At 44.8% G+C, this 18,064-nt stretch overlaps 1 protein-coding gene and 1 pseudogene across 7 annotated transcripts in view; both read left to right on the top strand.

Moving 5' to 3' along the window:
* UBXN2A (UBX domain protein 2A) overlaps positions 1-18,064 on the top strand; it is a 67,859-nt gene that overhangs the window by 11,368 nt on the left and 38,427 nt on the right. For 2 of the 7 annotated variants that reach the window (XM_017947326.3, XM_021924630.2), the window contains exon 1: positions 4,239-4,370. The exons of 2 other annotated variants lie outside the window; for them this stretch is intronic. The gene's annotated coding sequence lies outside the window, so the exon portion shown is untranslated. Of the gene's footprint in view, positions 1-4,138; positions 4,371-4,409; positions 4,578-8,878; positions 8,926-18,064 lie in introns of those variants that run through there. 3 more of the 7 variants (XM_017947321.3, XM_017947323.3, XM_009183756.3) reach the window with 3 other exon arrangements.
* Positions 7,426-8,803, top strand: LOC100998553 (annotated as a pseudogene).

An 18,064-nucleotide genomic window follows, 5' to 3' on the forward strand; every position in this document is an offset into this window, starting at 1 on the left:
AAGAAATAAAAGGCATCCACATTAGAAAGAAAGAAAGAAAACTGAGGCCAAGTGTGGTATCTCACACCTGTAATCCCAGTGCTTTGGGAAGCCCAAGCAGGAGGATAGTTTGAGGCCAGGGGTTTGAGACCAGCCTGGGCAACACAGTGAAAGTCCATCTCTACAAAAAAAAAAAATTTTTTTTTTTTTTTTTTTTTTTTTTTTTTAGACGTAGTCTCACTCTGTCGCCCAGGCTGGAGTGCAGTGGCGCGATCTCCACTCACTGCAAGCTCCGCTTCCCAGGTTCACGCCATTCTCCTGCTTCAGCCTCCCTGATAGCTGGGACTACAGGCGCCCGCCACCGCGCCCGGCTAATTTTTTTTGTATTTTTAGTAGAGATGGGGTTTCACCGTGTTAGCCAGGATGGTCTCCATCTCCTGACCTCGTGATCCGCCCGTCTTGGCCTCCCAAAGTGTTGGGATTACAGGCGTGAGCCACCGCACCCGGCCAAAAAAAAATTTTTTTTTAATTGGTTGGGCATGGTGGCACACATCTGTGGTTCTAGCTACTCAGGACACTGTGGTGGAAGGATCACTTGAGCCCAGGAGTTCGATATTAACCTGGGTAACATAAGGAGACCCCATCTCTAGCAAATGATTAGAGCTAATAAATGAATTCAACAAAGTTGTTAGATATAAGGTCAATACACAAAATCAGTGGTATTTCCAAATACTGGCGATAAAAAAATCTAAAAAGGAAATAAACTCCTTTTACAATAGCATTAAAAACAATAAAATACTTTGAAATATATTTAACCAAAGAGGTATGAGACTTGTACATGGAAAACTATAAAACACTGCTGAAAGAAATTAAAGAAGGTCGGCCGGGCGCGGTGGCTCAAGCCTGTAATCCCAGCACTTTGGGAGGCCGAGACGGGCGGATCACGAGGTCAGGAGATCGAGACCATCCTGGCTAACACAGTGAAACCCCGTCTCTACTAAAAATACAAAAACTTAGCTGGGCGAGGTGGCGGGCGCCTGTAGTCCCAGCTACTCGGGAGGCTGAGGCAGGAGAATGGTGTAAACCCGGGAGGCGGAGCTTGCAGTGAGCTGAGATCCAGCCACTGCACTCCAGCCTGGGTGACAGAGCGAGACTCCATCTCAAAAAAAAAAAAAAAAAAAAGAAATTAAAGAAGGTCTAAGTATGGTCATGTATTGCTTAACGATGGGAGTACTTTCTGAGAAATGTGTCGTGTAAGTGATTTTGTTGTTGTGTGAACATCACAGAGTGCACTTACACAAACCTGGATGGTATAGTGTACTACACATCTAGGCAACATGGCATAGCCTTGCTCCCGGGCTACAAACCTGGACAGCATGTTACTGTATTGAATACTGTAGACAATTGTAACACGATGGTTTTTGTGTATCTAAATACAGAAAAGTTACAGTAAAAATATGGCCTTATAATCGTATGTGACCACCATCATATATGCTGTAAGTCATGGACCAAAATGTTATGTGGCACATGACTGTAAATGGAAAAATATTCATGCTTAAGGATTTGAAGACTTTATTTATATATATATATTATATATAATATATTATGTATATTTTTTGAGTTGGGGTCTCGCTTTGCGGCCCAGGCTGAAGTGCAGTGGTGCTATCTTGGCTCACTGCAACATCTGCCTCCCAAGTTCAAGTGATTCTCCTGCCTCAGCCTCCTGAGTAGCTGGGATTACAGGCACGCACCACCATGCCAAGCTAATTTTTTTGTATTTTCAGTAGAGATAGGGTTTCACCATGTTGGTCAGGCTGGTCTCGAATTCCTGATCTCGTGATCCGTTTGCCTCAGCCTCCCAAAGTGCTGAGATTACAGGCGTGAGTCATCGCACCAGGTAGAAGACTTAATATTGCTAAGATATCAATACTCCAGCCGGGTGTGGTGGCTCACACCTGTAATCCCAGCACTTTGGGAAGTCGAGGCGGGCAGATCATCTAAGGTTGGGAGTTTGAGACCAGCCTGACCAACATGGTGAAACCCCATCTCTATTAAAAATACAAAAATTAGCTGGGCATGGTGGTGCATATCTGTAATCCCAGCTACTCTGGAGGCTGAGGCAGGCGAATTGCTAGAACCTGGGAGGCAGAGGTTGCAGTGAGCTGAGATCGTGCCATTGCACTCCAGTGTGGGCAACAAGAGGGAAACTCCATCTCAAAAAAAAAAAAAAAAAAAAAAGATATCAATACTCCTCCGTTTCAAAGCAATCCCTGTCAAAATCCCAGTGGCCCCCCTCCCTTTTTTTTTTTTTTTTTTTTTAACAGCAGTGGAAAAGCTGAGCTAAAATTAATATGGAATTGCAAGGGACAAAACAATCTTGAAAAAGAAGAGCAAGTTGGAAGACTCGTAGTTCCTGATTTCAAAACCCACTACAAAGCTACAGTAATCAAAATAGTATGGTAGTAGCATAAAGATAAGATATATAATCAATGGAATCAAATTGAGAGTACAGAAATAAATTTATACATCCAAGGTCAATTGATTTTTGACAAGGGAAGAATCCTGTCTTCATTAAATGGTGCTGGGACCAAAAAATCGGAAGAGCTCTCGCAGAAGGGTCAAAGAAAAGTCTCTTTGCCCAAAGGGATCAATTTAACTCCTTATGCTTCAACAGACTCGGTCTCAGGAGCAGTGAGATTTGAACTCACCACGGGCTCCCAAAATTGCTGAACAGGAGATGAAGGGGGTGGTGGTGGGGGAAAGGGCATGAGTCTGTAGGTGAGAATCAATCTCTATCTGAGTCCCAGCGCTAAAGACTTACAAATAAATCCCGATTTAGGCAAACCGAGACTTTATTCAGAAAGGATTATTGCAACAGGGGGGAAAAGGACTATTGCAATAAGGGCGGAGAACTATTGCAATAGGAAGAAGGACTGTTGCAATAGGGAGAATGCTGGACTATAAAATAAAAAACAAATCTGGATATACGTAAGGAGAGAGTTCAGTAGAAGATATCCAAGAAAAGGGAAAGAAACTATTGCAACTGAGAGTGGGGGTTGTGGGAGGCTACCGCAACCGGGAGAACTCTCCAACCATGAGATCTGCAGCGATCTCCTGGGTCAGGCAGAAAAGGACTTTCCTTTTACAGAGATGAGTGAACAGGGCTAGAAAGACCCGGGTGTGGGGAAGTGGGGAGAAGAATGGAGGTGGCAGCGATGAGACTACACAGATAATGTTTTCCCTGGGGTCCGTCCATTTTCGGATGAGGAGGGCTGCGCGCTGGCTGCGGCTGAGGCTCGGTCACCGTGTAGAGAGGCCAGGGGGAGAGCTGCTTCACTCAAGTCCTGTCAAGTCAAGGCAGCCGGGATTTGTCCACATTGTGAGTACAGACAGGTCAGCTAACCATTTGTGAGGCGAAGAACTGGAATTTAGAGGGTCTGGGCCTGACCTTGTCACAGCTAACCACGGGGGCATCCTTGAGTCGTGACTAAGTCACATGCGGAAGGGCGTGTGCGTGTAGTAAGTCCGTTTAGGAACACAAAGCGGCCGGGCGCGGTGGCTCACGCCTGTAATCCCAGCACTTTGGGAGGCCGAGGTGTGCGGATCACCTGAGGTCAGGAGTTCGAGACCAGCCTGGACAACATGGTGAAACCCCTTCTCTACTAAAAACACAAAAATTAGCCAGGCGTGGTGGCGGGCGTCTGTAATCCCAGCTACTCAGGAGGCTGAGGCACGACAATCGCTTGAACCCGGGAGACGGAGGTTGCGGTGAGCCAAGATCGCGCCGTTGCACTCCAGCCTGGGGGATAAGAGCGAGACTTCGTCTCAAAAAAAAAAAAAAAAGAAAGAAAGAAAAGAACACAAAGGTGGGTGAGGGTTTCTTCAACGTCGCTGTTAAGGGCCACAGGGCTCAGGTCAAGTTCAACATTGTCAGAATGCAGGGACGTCTCTCCACGGCTTCAGAGTCTGAGGAGGTACCTGGGTAAGCACACGCTGGGTTCTCTGGTGAGCACACACCGAGCTGCCTGCTTCTCACCAGTCCAGGGGGGCAGCCAGCCGCCGGGCCCGTGGCGGGAAGGGGAGGCCGCCATTACTGCAGTTTCCGCCGGGACCTGAAGCGCCCGGCCGCGACAAGCCCCGCCCCTCGGCGCGCCCCCGCGCCCGCGCGCGCTCCTCGGGTCTGCGCGGAGTCGGCGTCGGCGCGCACTTGGGCTCCTGGAGAAGACCGAGAGAGGCTGGCGGGATCTCAGCGGCGCGGCCGCGGAACCTGAGACGGTCTGGGGAGGCGGCGCTCCGAATCTGAAGGGCTCCAGCCAAACGGAGCCCGCGGCCAAACGGTGCCCGCGGTGCCTAAGCTGAGTGAGGCCGAGGCCGGGAGGCCGTGCCCGGAGGTGAGCGTCCCGGGGCCGCGCCGCGTCCAGCGGGGTGAGGGCGGGGCGGGGCGGCCGCCTGCCGAGTGGGGCCGAGGGGTCGCGGCCTGTGGCCGGGTCGCCGCGGATCGTCGGTGTCGGGGGAGTCTCGCTCCGGAGGGCCGCGCGTTTGCGATTCGGGAAGTGGCACGGGCGGCGGAGCCCGGGCCAGGCTCCTGCCCAGTCCAGGTGAGCAGCGACCCCGAGCCCCTGCGGCTTGACTCGCCAGCTAGCTGAAGGCACAGCTCCCGGTTCTCTCGCAGGGCGTTCCGAAACTTGGAGTTATGCGCTACACAATGTTTCTATTTTCAAAGGCGAGCGCTGCACGATTGCGGTCCAGTGATACAAAGTATGCCTATTAGTGACTTCACCCGTCTCCCACAACTCACTTTCTCTGATGTTTTGAAGGCCTGCTGTTCGCTGATTTCACATTTCCTTATTTTCTTCTTTGTGCCTTTTTTTTCCCTTTTCGCTGCCTGTAATAAAAAAGTTTATTACTTGTCAGCAATGATGAATGTTCGTGTGGAGTCCAGCGTTGGTTCCTATGTACGTAATTTGAGATAAGTAAAGATAGGAAACTGCGGATTTGTTTTGATGCGAATGCAGAAAAGAATGTGGTAGTATGAAGTCTGCCCGGTTGTAGTTTGTTTTTAGGGGGGAAACTCTTTAAAAATATTCATGTTGTGTCTTCTGTCTAAATATGCTGAAAGTCGGATTTATTTAAAAGGCAGTTAAATTCAGTGAATTAAGAGTATCTTTGTATAATACTAACGTTAGTGCTAGGCACTGGCGGAGTCCAAAAATGTGTAAAAAATGTGTGCGGGAAGAGGGAGTGGTTAAGCACACTAACGATATGAGGCTGACTGCAGCGCGGTATTAAAAGAAGCTCACACACACTGAGCAGTTTTCAGCTGGGCACTGTGGAGGGTGCTTTACTTGCATTTTAATTTAATAATGTATAATAATAATTAGCATAGACTTGATTTAATATTTTTTCATTCAAAAAAAATTTAGTACCTACTGTGTACTGAGTGCTAAGGATTTGATAGTGACAATTACAGACTCTGCCTTTAGACTATACAGTGTCGTTGGGCAAAACAAATATTAAGAAAATAATCAGGGCCCTGAGCGATGGCTCACGCCTGTAATCCCAGCACTTTGAAAGGCTGAGGTGGGCGGATCACCTGAGGTCAGGAGTTATAGAGCAGCCTGGCCAACATGGTAAAACCCCATCTCTCTCTACTAAAAATACAAAAATTAGCTGGGCGTAGTGGGGGGCACCTGTAATCCCAGCTACTCAGAAAAAAACTAAGGCAGGAGAATCGCTTGAACCCGAGAGGCAGAGGTTGCAGTGAGCCGAGATGGTGCCACTGCACTCCAGCCTGGGTGACAGAGCGGGACTCCATCTCAAAAAATAAAATAAAATAAAATAAATAGTCACGCAAATAAATGCCAATAAGCCAAGACAGAGGCTAAAACAAAAATGTAAGTTGTTTGTGAGAGAAGGTAACAGGGGGACTTATCCCAGCTGGGAAGGTTTTCCTAGGAAAGTAATCTTTGAGCTCAGATATTAGGGATAAATAGGAATTAGGGGAAGATGATTCCCAAAGGAGAGAAGAAAGGCTCAGGCAAAGGAAATAGATGGCATGGAGGCTAGGGAAGATGGTCATTTCAGGAACTTCAGCAGTTGGTGTGTGGGAAGCAAAAGGGTGCTGTGATAAAGTAGGTTAGGGCCAGAGAGATGATGCAGGGCTTTTTTTTTTTTTTTTTTGATACAGAGTCTCACTCTGTCGCCCAGGCTAGAGTGGAGTGCAGTGGCATGATCTCTGCTCACTGCAACCTCTCCCGGGTTCAAGCGGTTCTCCTGCCTCAGCCTCCCGAGTAGCTGGAACTATAGCACGCCACCATGCCCGGCTAATTTTTGTATTTTTAGTAGAGACGGGGTTTCACCATGTTTGCGAGACTGGTCTTGAAATCCTGACCTCTGGTGATCCACCCTCCTTGGCCTCCCGGAGTGCTGGGATTACAGATGTGAGCCACCACGTCCAGCTGATACAGGGCCTTTTAAGCAATGTTAAGGATTTGGGACCAGCTTTTTCTGTTTCTTTTTCTTTTTTTTTTTTTTTTTTTTAGCTTTTATAGAAAAATTTTCAAACCACTCAAATGTAGGGAGAAAACAGTACAATGAACTCTCCTGTAATATTACCCAAATGACTTGGACATTATTCTAACTAATAGGAAGTCATTTAAAGGTTTAACTTAGAAAAAAAAAATTACAGCAGGATAAGTCCTACAAACAACTTTTTCTTTTCTTTTTTTTCTTTTTTTTTTTTTTTTTTTGAGACGGAGTCTCGCTCTGTCACTCAGGCAGGAGTGCAATGGTGCAATCTCTGCTCACTGCAACCCTGCCTCCCAGGTTCAGGCAATTCTCCTGCTTCAGCCTCCTGAGTAGCTGGATTACAGGCATGCACCACCATGCCTGGCTAAATTTTCTGTATTTTTGGTAGAGACGGGGTTTCAGCTGGTCTCGAACTCCTGACCTCAAGTGATCCGCCCACCTCGGCCTCCCAAAGTGCTGGGATTACAGGCATGAGCCACCCTACCTGGCCAACTTTTTATTTCAAAAAGTCGTCCTGACTACTGTGTAGAAACTGGATTGGATGGGGACAAGAATGGAAATGAGGAGACCACCTAGAGTTGATGGTGGTTGGGACTAGAGTTGTGGCAATGAAGGCATTGCAAATTTAAGAGTACCTAACTGATCTCTTCTCATGTTAATAATTTTATATTCATACCTATTGGAGAAATCATGGAAGGTTTTCAAAAGGAGTCGTATTTATTTATTTATTTGAGATGGAGTTTTGTTCTTGCCACCCAGATTGGAGTGCAATAACTCAATATTGGCTCATGGCAACTTCTGCCTCCCGGGTTCAAGCAATTCTCCTGCTTCAGCCTCGCAAGTATTTGGGATTAGAGGTATGCACCACCATGCCCATCTAATTTTGTATTTTTAGTAGAGAGAGACAGGGTTTCACCATGTTGGTCAGGCTGGTCTCAAACTCCCGACCTCAGGTGACTGCCTGCCTTGGCCTCCCAAAGTGCTGGGATTACAGGTGTAAACCACCATGCCCAGCTAAGGGAGATTGTATTTAAAATGGGCTTTGCACTTCCATCCAGACCGGAACCCAAGATGGCTGCACTCTTGCTGAGACATGTTGGGGTCATCATTGCCTCTGAGCCTGCTTTAGCCCTCAGCTCTGTATCAGAAATGCTGTCCTTTTGGGAACCACGGCCAAAGAAGAGAGGAAGTGGTTCTGGAATAAGAACACGGGTTCAAACCATCCCGTATCTCCCCACGTCACTATCTGCAGTTGGTCTCTTCCCACAGCAATGTCCATCTGCCACCATGGCACTGGTATTGCTTTGAGTGCAGGCGTCTCTTTTTTTGGCATGTCGACCTTGTTACTCCCTGGGAACTTTGAGTCTTATTTGGAACTCATTGGTCCCTGTGTCTGGGGCCAGTACTGATCGACACAACTAAGTTTGCACTCGTCTTCCCTCTCATGTATCATACCTGGAATGGGATCCAACACTTGATATGGGACCTAGGAAAAGGCCTGAAGATTCCCCAGCTATACCAGTCTGGAGTGGTTGTCCTGGTTCTTACTGTGTTATTTGTAGGGCTGGCAGCTGTGTGAAGAGCTGAGGTTTCCAGCATCATCTTCCTACATATTATCTTCACCCGTCTTTCTGTTTGTCACTGTTGTCTCCAGCCTGGGAAAAGTTCTCCTTATTTATTTAGATCCTTTTGTGCTTTCAGGTCCCCTTGGAACAGTAGAGTACCTTCTATACCATAATAGTGGAAAAGGGTCTAGTTTTCCCCTTGTTTCTAAAGATGGGGTGGCTGCAAAAACTCCCCTTTTCTTGCCCACAGCTTGCCTAATCTGGGCCTAGAAGCAGTTATTCTCTCTCCATATTGGGCTTTGATTTGTGCTGAAGGTCAGCTTTTGGCTCCTTCCTGGGATATTGGAAACAATGCCAGCTCTGTGGCTTCGGCCCTGGGGACTGGGGGTGAGGCTTTGGGTGGCACTGCCTGTGAGTTGCTGGCTTAAAGGACAATTCTGTTCATTGGTGAGAGCCAGGCCATTAACACCTACACAGTGTTACTGAAAGAAGAGAGGTGGGAGTGGAGCGGAATTAGTCTATCCCAGCTAGAGAGAGATAAAGAGGGCTAGTTAGTTCTTGGAGCAGCTGCTTTGCGGGGAAAATATGTAGCTTTTGACACAAGAGGAAGATCCAGAAAATTATTGAATATATTAAAGGTTATTTCTTTTTCTTGTGTTTCCAGAAAAGCCTCTTAATTTTATGCTTTCTCATCCAAGTCATGTACCATTTTTTTCTGAAATTGAATTAAAATACTTATTTAAAAAAACAGGGCGGGGGGGCCCTTTGTGACATAACATAACATTTCAGTATGGAGCCCTGGAATGAGAATGTCCTGGAATGAGAATGTCTTGGTCAGCCCTGGAATGACTCAGTAAGTAACCTTGCCAGTCTCTGCCTAAGTGTCACCTTTCCCATAGGATTTTCTCATTTAAATTACTGTTGTCACTACCACTTTGGTCCTTGGAGTATTTAACTATCCCATTAAAAATTTCTAGGAAAGGACAAAAATATATTTGTTTCATTACTATGATTACAGCTAAAATAAGCTGAAACTTTCCAAAAGATTTCATTTTCTATCACTTAGTATGTTGTAAACCAGAATTCACAAAATATACAAATGAACTGTCTTTTAAGTATTTGGTTCTGATGCTATCATAGTTAGTTGCTCTTGGAGGCTTGGGGGTCTAATCACATTTCATAGAAGATCTAAGTAAAAGGACCCCAACATGGAAATGTGATCCATTGGTTTCTTTTCCCTCATATTTAATAGCTGGAATGGCCTTATCTTTAAAAAGAAACTTAAGCTTCTGTATAAAGATAGCATGTCTGGTTGTATAATACCTTGATACAAATCCATAATCTAAAAAAAAGTGGCCAGTTTTTTGTTTTTACATTTTTTCCTCCTCAGATTCCTTTTGACCATTAAATATATGTTTAAAAAAATAAAATTGTAATATGCAATTTTTAATTTTTAATTATCCATTTAATTTTTTTTTTTTTTTTTTTTGAGACAGAGTCTCACTCTGTCACCCAGGCTGGGCTGGAGTGCAGTGACATGATCTCTGCTCACTGCAACCTCTGCCTCCCAGGTTCAAGCAATTTTCGTGCCTCAGCCTCTGTGTTCCCATGCCCGGCTAGTTTTTGTATTTTTAGTAGACACAGGGTTTTGCCAGGTTGGCCAGCCTGGTCTCAAACTCCTGACCTCAAGTGATTCGCTCCCTGGGCCTCCCAAAGTGCCGGGATTACAGGCATGAGCCACTGTGTCCAGCCACATTTAATTCTTTTTTTTTTTTTTTAAGACAGAGTTTCACTTTGGCACTCAGGCTGGAGTGCAGTGGTGCAATCTCAGCTCACTGCAACCTTCGCTTCTGGGTTCAAGCAGTTCTCCTGCCTCAGCCTCCTGAGTAGATGGGACTACAGGCATGCGCCATCATGCCTGGCTAATTTTTTTTATTTATTTTTTATTTATTTTTTTTAGACATAGTCTCACTCTGTCTCCAGGCTGGAGTGCAGTGGCGCGATCTCGGCTTACTGCAACATCCGCCTCCCGGGTTCAAGTGATTCCCCTGCCTCAGCCTCGTGAGTAGCTGGGACTACGGGCGTGCACCGCCACACCTGGCTAATTTTTTTTGTATTTTAGTAGAAACGGGGTTTCACCATGTTGGCCAGGATGGTCTCCATCTCCTGACCTTGTGATCCACCTGCCTTAACCTCCCAAAGAGCTGGGATTACAGGCATGAGCCACCGCGCCCGGCCAATTTTTGTATTTTTAGTAGAGATGGAGTTTCTCCGTATTGGCCTGGCTGGTCTTGAACTGCTGACCTCAAGTGATCCACCTGCCTCGGCCTCCCCAAGTGCTGGGATTCATGCGGGAGCCACTGCACCCAGCCCTATTTAGTTCTTAATATGCGGTTTTTGTATTTAGATTCTTATATACTTACTTAAAATTTTTATTTATTGATTTTAAAAAGAAATCAGTCTCCCGAGCCAGAATAGTCTCAAACTCCCAAGTTATTGAATTTTTTTTTTTTTTGAGACAGGGTCTCACTCTTACCCAGGCTGAAATTCAGTGGCACAGGTATAGTTCACTGCAGCCTTAAACTCCTGGACTCAGGCAACTCTCCTGCCTCAGCATCCTGAGTAGCCAGGACTACGGCCGTGTGCCATGATGCCCAGCTAATGTTTTTATTGGTAGTAGAGACAGGGTCTCGCTGTGTTGTAGGCTGATCTTGAACTCCTAGCATCAAGTGATTCCCACCACCTGAACCTCCTCAAGTGCTGAGGTTACAGGCGTGCGCCACTGTGCCTGGCCTAATGTAAGCATTTTAAAATACCACATTCTTAGTAGTCCAAATCTATTTTGACTGGATTTTCCTGTTAGTGGACATGTTCCATAAAACTCAGTTTTCTCTGTCTCCTGACTGATTTCATCACTGTACTTTTTGGGATAATATTTGAGAAGATGTTTGGTAAACTGTGATATACTATATCAATGTAAGATGATGGTGATAGTTGGAAGTAGACTGAAGAAAAACGAAGGCAGTTCTTTTCATCTATTCATTCTTGTGCCAACTTTATGCTGATAACTTGGGTATTTGTCAGATGGCTCTTTTTATTCTCTGCAGTATAGTAGGTGACTTAGGTTCATTCATGTCATATGACTGTGATACATTTGTGGCAGCTCACTCAATTGATATAAATAAATTTTACCTGGTTCATTTGCATATTACTAAATTTATTGTAGAAAATGCCTGTGGTAATGGTGACTTTGGTGTCTCCATGTTAAAATTAATTTTTACTTCATAATTCTATGCCATGTTTACATTTAGTAATTCAGTATATTTTTTCCTTATAAGTCCATAAAATTGTGCTAATAGAAACTGTGTCTGTCATACTGATACTGACACTTTTATCATTAGTTTTAAATCAATGCCTTGCACACATTGATGAGTGGTTCAATAAGTATATAAAAAAATTTTTTTAAGGTGTTTTTTTTTTTGAGATCAAGTTTTGCTCTTGTTGCCCAGGCTTGAGTGCAATGGCACAGGCTTAGCTCACTGCAACCTCCTCCTCCCAGGTTCAAGTGATTCTCCTGCCTCAGCCTCCCAAGTAGCCAAGATTACAGGCACCCACCACCATGCCTGGCTAATTTTTGTATTTTTAGTAGAGACAGGGTTTGACCATGTTGGCCAGGCTAGTGTGGAACTCCTGGCCTCAGGTGATCCACCTGCCTCGGCCTCCCGAAGTGCTGGGATTACAGGCATGAGCCACTGTACCAGGCTTTTAAAAAGTTTAATTCGTGAAATCAGAAGTAAAATTTCACAATCATGTCAAAATCAGGACTTTTTAGATTAAGTCTGAAGATGTTTCTTTTTCTTTTTTTTTTTTTTGAGGCAGTGTCTCACTCTTGTTGCCCAGGCTAGAGTGGTGCAGTGGCGCAATCTCGGCTCACTGCAACCTCCACCTCCCGGTTCAAGTGATTCTCCTGCCTCAGCCTCCCCAGTAGCTGGGATTACAGGCGCCTGCCACCATGCCTGGCTTATTTTTGTATTTTTAGTAGAGATGGGGTTTCACCATGTTGGCCAGGCTGGTCTTGAACTCCTGACCTCAGGCGATCCGCCCACCTCGGCCTCCCAAAGTGCTGGAATTACAGGCGTGAGCTTGAAGATGTTTCTTACCAATCTTTATAACAAATTATGATGGGGGATGAGGAAAGAGAAAGGAGCATAACGCTATTGTATTCTTAGTATCTTCTTTAGTCCTCAGAACAACCTGAGGGGGATAATTATGTCCATGCTATAAGTTAGGCAGCTGGGACTCAGAGAAGCTAAATGACGTATGTAAGGTTACCTAGCTCAAAAGTGATGTAGCCATTATTCCGGTAAAACTCAGTTTGAATTCAAGGTCTATTCTATCTTCATTCTCTTTTGCTGTCATAAAACAAGTAAAAACAATTTGTCAGTAGCTTATAATTGTAAAATGATGGAAAAAAGTATTTGTAATTTCCTAGACAACAGTAACCTATTATTGGAAACTTCGTGAATCCTTTAAGGAAGACTACTCTTGTAGCTTTTTTTTTTTTTTTTTCTCCAGACAGAATCTCTCTCTGTCACCCAGGCTAGAGCACATTGGCGCTATCTCCCCTCCTGCAACCTCTGCCTCCCAGGTTCAAGTGATTCTCCTGCCTCAGCCTCCTGAGTAGCTGGGACTACAGGCGTGCGCCACCACGCCTGGCTAATTTTTTTTGTAGAGACGGGGTTTCACCATGTTGGCCAGGCTGGTCTCAAACTCCTGACCTCAGGTGATCCACCCCCCCTCGGCCTCCCAAAGTGCTGGGATTGCAGGCATGAGCCACCACGCCCAACCCTCTTGTAGCTTTTAAAAAAAAATTTATTTGCCAGGCGTGGTGGCTCATGCCTGTAATCCCAGCACTGTGGGAGGCCGAGGTGGGCAGATCATGAGGTCAGGAGATCGAGACCATCCTAGCTAACACAGTGAAACCCTGTCTCTACTAAAAATACAAAATATTAGCCGGGCATGATGGTACGCACCTGTAGTCCCAGCTACTCGGGAGGCTGAGGCAGCAGAATCACTTGAACCCAGGAGGTACAGGTTACACTCCAGCCTGGGCAACAGAGCGAGACTTTGTCTCAAAAATAAATAAATAAATAAATAATAATAATAAAAATAAATGTATCTGTAGCTGGGTACGGTTACCCATGCCTATAATTCTAGCACTTTGGGAGGCCAAGGCAGGCGGATCACCTGAGGTGAGGAGTTCAAGACTAGCCCGGCCAATGTGGCGAAACCCCGTCTCTACTAAAAATACAAAAATTAGCCAGGTGTGGTGGCATATGCCAGTAGTCCCAGCTACTCGAGAGGCTGAGGCAGAAGAATCGCTTGAACCCAGGAGGCGGAGGTTGCAGTGAGCTGAGATCTCGCCACTGCACTCTAGCCTGGGCGACAGAGCAAGACTCTATCTCAAAAAAAACAAATATATATATATATATATATGTATGTATAAATTTGTAGGGTACAAGTATGATTTTGTTACATGGATATATTGTATAGTAGTAAAGTCAGGGCTTTTTTTAATGTATCCATCACTGGAATAATTTCTCATCATCCCCCCACCCCCACCCCAAGGATGGCTACTCTTTGCTTTGCACTTGCTGCACACTGTGAGGGATACAGGAAATGTGTAAGTCATGGTACTTATCCTCAGTGATGTTAGATCTGGTAAAGAGAGTGAAAAGAAACAATAATAAGCAGTATCAGACAATATGATTTAAATGCCAAAAATCTAAATGCTTAGGAGAAGACTATTACTAAGGGTCTAATATTTCATCTTTATGGTGGAAATGGATCTTGAGCTAGGACTTAAAGGATAGTTAGGATTTGAATGCCTAGGAGGATGATTACAATGTGAACAAAGTAGTAGAATGAACATGTTATACTTTTGAGATAATAAAGACCAGATCTAAATTATGGAATTATTTTATTTTATTTTATTTTATTTTATTTTTTGAGACAGAATCTCGCTCTGTCACCCAGGCTGGAGTGCAGTGGCATGATCTTGGCTCACTGCAACCTCCGACTCCTAGGTTCCAGTGATTCTCCCACCTCAGCCTCCTGGTAGCTGGGATGACAGGCACCTGCCACCGTGCCCGGCTAATTATTTGTATTTTTAGTAGAGACGGGGTTTCATCATGTTGGCCGGGCTGGTCTCGAACTCCTGACCTCAAGTGATCCACCCACCTCGGTCTTCCAATGTGCTGGCATTACAGGCGTGAGCCACTGCACCTGGCCTATTTTGTTTTATTTTTTATTATTTTTTGAGACGAAGTTTTGCTCTTATGCCCAGGCTGGAGTGAAGTGGCACGATCTTGGCTCACTGCAATCTCTGCCCCCTGGGTTCAAGCGATTCTCCTGCCTCAGACTCCCAAGTAGTTGGGATTACAGGCATGCACCACCATGCCTGGCTAATTTTTGTATTTTTAGTAGAGACAGGTTTCACCATGTTGGCCAGGCTGGTTTCGAACTCCTGACCTGAGGTGATCCACCCACCGTGGCCTCCCAAAGTGCTAGGATTACAGGCATGAGCCACCACGCCCAGCCTATTCATTATTTTTTAATTGACAATAATTTTATATATTTATGGGATACATTGTGATGTTTCAGTACATATGTACATTATGGAATGGTCAAACCAGGCTAATTACCATGTCCCTCAGCTCAAATACGTACCATTTCTTTGTTGTGAGAACATTTAAAACCCATTCCTTTTGCTATTTTGAAGTATACATTATTATTAACTGTAGGAGATTATTTTGAATTAGTTGAAAATGTTGAAGAACTGCCAAGTCAAAAACAAACAGCCCCACCAGATTGTAATGTCCAAAAGAGCTGGAATCTTTATCTGTTTTGTTCAATATGTATCCCAAGCACCTAGAATCATTCATGCCTGATATATAGTAGGTGCTGAATAAGTATACACTTTAGTTATTTTTAACAACTTTACATAGTTATAATTGATATACAGTAAGATGCACATACATGTATATTGTTTTCTTTTGTTTTGTTTTGAAACAGAGTTTTGCTCTTGTCACCCAGGCTGAAGTGCAGTGGTGCGAGCTTGGCTCACCGGAACCTCTGCCTCCTAGGTTCAAGTGATTCTCCTGCCTCAGCCTCTGGAGTACCTGGGATTACAGGTACCCGCCACCACGCTCAGCTAATTTTTGTGTTTTTAGTAGAGACAGGGTTTCACCATGTTGGCCAGGCTGGTCTCAAACTCCTGACCTCAGGTGATCTGTGAGCCTCAACCTCCCAAAGTGTCATGATTAGAGGTGTAAGCCACCATGCCAGCCTAAGATGCACATATTTAAAGCATGCCATTTAATTTTTTGTGTGTATGATGGGCTCAGTTTATCACCCAGGCTGGAGTACAGTGGCACAATCTTGGCTCACTGTAGCCTCAACCTCCCAGGTTAAAGCAGTTCTCCTACCTCAACCCCCAAGTAGCTGGGACTACAGGCATGTGCCACCAGCTAATTTTGTATTTTTTTGTAGAGACAGGGTTTCTCCATGTTGCCCAGGCTGGTCTCCAACTCCTGAGGTCAAGGGATCCACCTGCCTCCCAAAGTGCTGGCATTATAAGCGTGAGCCGCTACCACTACACCCAGCCCATTTAATATTTTTAAATGAAATAATATTCAACTATGGTTTTTTTTTTTTTTTGAGACAGGGTTTCACTCTTGTTGCCCAGGCTGGAGTGCAATGGTGCAATCTTGGCTTACTGCAACCTATGCCTCCCGGGTTCAAGCGATTCTTCTGCCTCAGCCTCCTGAGTAGCTGGGATTACAGGCATGTGCCACCACGCCTGGCTAATTTTGTATTTTTAGTAGAGATGGGGTTTCTTCATGTTGGTCAGGCTGGTCTTGAACTCCTGACCTAAGGTGGTCTGTCCACCTCAGCCTCCCAAAGTGCTGGTATTACAGGTGTGAGCTACTGTGCCTGGCCATATTCAACTATCTTAATAATGCTTGCTTTTTTGTTGTTGTTCTGAGACAGGGTCTCACCCAGGCTGGAGCACAGTGGCATGATCGTGGCCTACTGCAGCCTCGACCTCCTGGGCTCAAGCAATCCTCCTGCCTCAGCCTCCCAAGTAGCTGGGACTACAGTTACATGCCATCACGCCTGGCTAATTTTTCAATTTTTTTTGTTGACACAAGATCTCATTATGTTGACCAAGCTGGTCTGGAACTCCTGGCCTGAAGTAATCCTCCTGCCTGGGCCTCCCAGAGAGCCGGGATTACAGGCATGAGCCACTGTACCACTTTATTTCTTAAAAAAGAAACAAATGAATCAAAATGTAAACATTTCTTAAATCTGAATGGTCAGGGTGGGTGTTTATATTTTTCTCTTTTCCTTTGTGTATGTTTGAAATATGTAGACATTTTTAAAGTGAAGCAATTAATATTAGGAATACTGGGTTTGAAGGAAGAAATCTTATGAGAAAATGTTAGTGGGCATAGAGTTATGATTTCCTGGATTTTTTTTTTTTTTTTTTTTTTTTTTTGAGATGGAGTCTCACTGTGTCACCCAGGCTGGAGTGCAGTGGTACGATCTCGGCTTACTGCAACCTCCGCCTCCCGTGTTCAAGCAATTCTCCTGCCTCAGCCTCTCAAGTAGCTGAGACTACAGGCACTCACCATCACACCGCCTAATTTTTGTATTTTTAGTAGAGATGTTGTCCAGGCTGGTCTCAAACTCGTGACCTCAGGTGATGCACCTGCCTTGGCCTCCCAAAGTGCTGGGATTACAGGAGTGAGCCATCATACCGGGCTGCTGGGTTTTTTAAGACGGGGTCTCCCTCTGTTGCCCAAGCTGGAATGTAGTGGAATGATCACAGGTCGCTGCAGCCTCAACTTCCTGGGCTCAAGCGATCATCCCATCTCAGCCTCTGGAGTAGCTGGGACTACAGCATATGCCACCATGCCTGGCTAAGTTGTCTTTTGTTTTGTTTTGTTTTGTTTTGTTTTGTTTGAGACAGAGTCTTGCCCTGTCACCCAGGCTGGAGTGCAATGGCGCAATGTCAGCTGCTCACCGCAACCTTTGCCTCCCGGGTTAAAGCAATTCTCCTGCCTCAGCCTTCTGAGTAGCTGGGATTACAGGCGCGTGCTACCATGCGTAGCTAATTTTTTGTGTCTTTAGTAGAGACAGGTTTTACCATGTTGGCCAGGCTAGGCTCGAACTCCTGACCTCGTGATCTACCTGCCTCGGCCTCCCAAAGTGTTGGAATTACAGGCGTGAGCTACCACGCCCAGCCAAATTTTGGTATTTTTTAGAGAGATGAGGTCTGCCTGTGTTGCCAAGGCTGGTTTGGCACTCCTGGCCTCAAGCAATCCTCCCACTTTGACATCCCAAAGTGCTGAGATTACAGGTGTGAGCCACCATGCCTAGCCTGTTTATTTCATTTTAAAATTGTGAAAAAGTCATTGATTTTTTTTTCAAGCCATAAATCAACCAAATGTCATATGAAGCTCTTTTGTGTTTTTTTTTTTACAAAGTAATCTTTATTGTGGTCATAATACATCTTTTCATAGTCATTAGTTTAAATGTGGATTCGCATTACTTTTCACAGCTTCAAATTTTTGGTTTGGAGAGTAAGAGGCAAGTTATATTTCATAAGGATTCAAATCTTTGAAATTACTGCTACTCTTAGGTTATTAAGAGTAATTTTATGATAGAGCAAAAGTACTGCCTTTTAAAAAAAAAGAATGAAATGGCGGTGTAGCACTCTAGGTGTATATATTTTTAGGGTAGAGTTTTTCCTTCCAATTTTTATTATGAAAATTTTCAAGTGTGTATAAAAATGGAGAGAACAGTAAACTCTCATGTCTACTCATTACCCAGCTTGATGATTATCAAGTCGTGGCCATTTTGATTTTAATTATGTTCCATCCACTCCTCAATCCACTTGATTGTTTGAAGCAATTTCCAGTTATAGT

This window comes from Papio anubis, chromosome 14 (genome assembly GCF_008728515.1).
Source record: "Papio anubis isolate 15944 chromosome 14, Panubis1.0, whole genome shotgun sequence".
Classification (NCBI taxonomy): Eukaryota; Metazoa; Chordata; class Mammalia; order Primates; family Cercopithecidae; genus Papio; species Papio anubis.